Source organism: Rutidosis leptorrhynchoides, chromosome 11, assembly GCF_046630445.1.
Source record: "Rutidosis leptorrhynchoides isolate AG116_Rl617_1_P2 chromosome 11, CSIRO_AGI_Rlap_v1, whole genome shotgun sequence".
NCBI classification, from domain to species: domain Eukaryota; kingdom Viridiplantae; phylum Streptophyta; class Magnoliopsida; order Asterales; family Asteraceae; genus Rutidosis; species Rutidosis leptorrhynchoides.
The window spans coordinates 342,038,249-342,042,595 of NC_092343.1; the positions used below are offsets into that span (position 1 = coordinate 342,038,249).

Genomic DNA, 4,347 nt, shown 5'->3' on the forward strand with positions numbered 1-4,347 from the left:
CTCAATTTATGTTAGATGATTCTTCAGTTGAAACTTCGCAACTTCAGGGCCAAGAACATGTCTATTATTCACAATTTAGAAAAAAAAAAAAAAAATAATGCGTATTTAGTAACAAACTTAATAAAATAATAAAACAACACATAATTAACTAAGTATATGTTACCTTTAGTCACATGTATAGTCAAAAAACTTGACGGAGTACTGGATCTGACCCATAATTGATTCAATTTATCAAATCCTGTTATAATTAGGGTTAGATCAATTGCATAGAATGATGGAATAAACAAATTAAGTGTAAATTTAGGTGATAATTAGTGAATTTGAGGGAGAGATTATAAACCCTAGATATAGATATGGATAGATATCAGCTGTTTGGTAGAGGGGGCGGAGTGCTGTTTGTTGAAGTAGAAACGAGGAATGTAAGAGCACGGAGTGGTGACTGAGTTCAGTTGACATGTCAGACGTGATTGGGAGTGGTGATCTATTTCACTTGATCATGTCAGTTTTTATTTTTATTATAATTTTAATGATTTTAAATATAACATAAATTAATAAAATTATAAAAATTAACATAAACAGAAATAACTTTCATTAAAACTTAAAAAAAAAACATTAAATTTTCTAAAAAAAATATACGATTCCTAAAAATTAAAAAAAAAAAACATTACGATTCCTAAAAATAAAACGAAAAACATTACGAACCTAAAATTAAAAATAAAAACATTACAAGTCCTAAAAATTAACCCGTCCGATCGAGCCTTTCACGGGGTTTTAGGACTATTGTATCCCTCATCACTCTCGTCGTGCGGGTAGTGATGACGTGGGCGGCGGATGAATTCACGAGACCATATGTGGATACAATACAAGTCGATAGACTTGTCGTTGAGTTTTGCTTTCCCGACTAGTTCTTCTCATTCTTGTTCAGTCGTGAGAAACTCAAAGGTTTGAGTTTCTTGAACAATGTACATAAAATCTGAGGCCTCGAAGTCGACATGCTCTCGTATGTAGTTGAACAAACGCCATGTGTCCCACCCGTTAACGTCGAGGGACTTGAACGGAGTACATTGCGAGTTGGAATACGATTTCCAATCCTCGCTGAGCTCTCCACCGTGGTAAACATTCAATGAAATAATGCTTGAAGAATTCATTTTTATATTATACTCATGTGTTTAATTGAGAAGGGTTGAGAATGTGTGTTTGGGTTGAGAAAAGGGTTGTATATATATAGATAAAAGTGGGGAAAGTGGGGATTAAAAAAAAAAAATTATGGCCGTTGAAATGCGTCGCCCAGGCGACTGACCTCACCAGAACGAGATTAGGCGACGGGGTGGGGGAGTGGGGTGACGTGCTACGGGTGGGGGACGGGTGTAGTGACCCGAACTTTTCCATGTTTATATATATTAAATGAAATTGAGATTTACATGATTAAGTGTTTCCAACATGTTAAACAATCAAACTTGTTATGACTTGATTAATTGAAATAGGTTTCATATAGATAATTGACCACCCAAGTTGACCAGCGATTCACGAACGTTAAAACTTGTAAAAATTATATGATGACATATATATATATATATATATATATATATATATATATATATATATATATATATATAGTTAACATGATATTATGATAAGTAAGTATCTCATTAGGTATTTTAACAATGAGTTATATGCATAAAAACGAGACTATTGAATTAAGAAACTCGAAAACGATATATATAACGATTATCGTTATAACAACGTCTTATTAATTACATATGAATCATATTAAGATATATTAATACATCATAATATCATGATAATGAAATAATTTAACATCTCATTAGATATAATAAACAATGGGTTAAGAATATTTATCAAGATCGTTAACTTAAAGGTTTCAAAACAACACTTACATGTAACGACTAACAATGACTTAACGACTCAGTTAAAAATGTATATACATGTAGTGTTTTAATATGTATTCATACACTTTTGAAAGACTTCAAGACACTTATCAAAGTACTTCTACTTAACAAAAATGCTTACAATTACATCCTCGTTCATTTTCATCAAAAATTCTACTCATATGCACCCGTATTCGTACTCGTACAATACCCAGCTTCTAAAGGTATATACTATTGGTATATACACTCCAATGATCATATCTTAGCAGCCCATGTGAGTTACCTAACCATGTGGGAACCATCATTTAACATCTAGCATGAAATATCTCACAAAATTACAAACTAATGGAGCCTATATGGCCATCTCATATTCATGTGAAGTAGAAGCACTCTAAACACATTCACTTTGCAATTTTCTTGAATCAAATTAATCTCTCTCAAGTGTTCTTCCTTTGTTCTAAGTTTTCTTCATCATCTTCAACAAAATCTAGCTCAATCTAGTTCATAAATCCATACATAAACCAAGATACAAAACAACTACTCAAGAACACACCAACAACACTTCCAAGTTTGCTAGCTTGCTTTCAATCTTGCAAATCCATTTCAAGTGATCATTCAACCTCAAGAAATCTTTCTTATTTACAATAAGATATCTCTCTGATACAAGGTAGTACTCATATTCAAACTTTGATTCAATTTCTATAACTATAACAATCTTATTTCGAGTGGAAATCTTACTTGAACTTGTTTTCGTGTCATGATTTTGCTTCAAGAACTTTCAAGCCATCCAAAGATCCTTTGAAGCTAGATCTATTTTTCTCATTTCCAGTAGGTTTATCCACAAAAGCTTAGGTAGTAATGATGTTCATAACATCATTCGATTCATATATATGAAACTATGTTATTCGAAGGTTTAAACTTGTAATCACTAGAACATAGTTTAGTTAATTTTAAACTTGTTCGCAAACAAAAGTTAATCCTTCTAACTTGACTTTTAAAATTAACTAGACACATTTTCTATATCTATATGATATGCTAACTTAATGATTTAAAACCTGAAAACACGAAAAACACCGTAAAACCGGATATACGCCGTCGTAGTAACACCGCGGGCTGTTTTGGGTTAGTTAATTAGAAAATATGATAAACTTTGATTTAAAAGTTGTTCTTCAGGGAAAATGATTTTTTCTTATGAACATGAAACTATATCCAAAAATCATGGTTAAACTCAAAGTGAAAATATGTTTTTCAAAATGGTCATCAAGACGTCGTTCTTTCGACTGAAATGACTACCTCTTATAATATTGACTTGTTACCTGTATATCTGACTATAAACTCATACTTTTTCTGTTTATATTTATAAACTTAAGTTCAATATGAAACCATAGCAACTTGAATCACTCAAAACGGATTTAAACGAAGAAGTTATGGGTAAAACAAGATTGGATAATTTTTTGCTTGTTGTAGCTACGTGAAAATTGGTAACAAATCTATATTAATCATATCCTAGCTAACTTATATTGTATTACATGTATTATAATATATTAGGTAATCTTGAGATACGATAGACACGTATAAAAATGTTTTGACATATCATATCGACCCATGTGTATATATTATTTGGAACAACCATAGACACTCTATATGCAGTAATGTTTGAGTTAGCTATACAGGGTTGAGGTTAATTCCAAAAATATATATACTTTGAGTTGTGATCTAGCCTGAGACGTGTATACACTGGGTCGTGGATTGATTCAAGATAATATATATCAATTTATTTCTGTACATCTAACTGTGGACAACTAGTTGTAGGTTACTAACGAGGACAGCTGACTTAACAAACTCAAATTATTATAACGTAATAAAAAATGTTGTAAATATATTTTGAACATACTTTGATATATATGTACATATTTATTATAGGTTCGTGAATCGACCAGTGGCCAAGTCTTACTTCCCGACGAAGTAAAAATCTGTGAAAGTGAGTTATAGTCCCATTTTTTTAAATCTAACATTCTTGGGATGAGAATACATGCAGTTTTATAAATGTTTTACAAAATAGACACAAGTACGTGAAACTACATTCTATGGTTGAATTATTAAACCGAATATGCCCCTTTTTAGTCTGGTAATCTAAGAATTAGAGAACAGACACCCTAATTGACGCGAATCCTAAAGATAGATATATTGGGTTCAACAAACCCCATCCAAAGTACCGGATGCTTTAGTACTTCGAATTTATCATGTCCGAAGGGAGTCCCGGAATGATAGGGGATATTCTATATGCATCTTGTTAAAGTCGGTTACCAGGTGTTCACCATATGAATGATTTTTATCTGTATGTATGGGATGTATATTGAAATATGAAATCTTGTGGTCTATTATTACGATTTGATAAATATATAGGTTAAACCTATAACTCACCAACATTTTTGTTGACGTTTAAAGCATGTTTATT

General features: G+C 31.5%; 1 long non-coding RNA gene across 1 annotated transcript; it reads right to left on the reverse strand.

The window, feature by feature from the left end:
- Positions 1-401, reverse strand: LOC139876976 (uncharacterized). Its single transcript, XR_011768395.1, has 3 exons — positions 341-401; positions 164-238; positions 1-41 (listed from the first exon to the last, which is right to left on the reverse strand). It is a non-coding gene; the product is annotated as an uncharacterized lncRNA (long non-coding RNA).
- Positions 402-4,347: the final 3,946 nt, after the last annotated feature.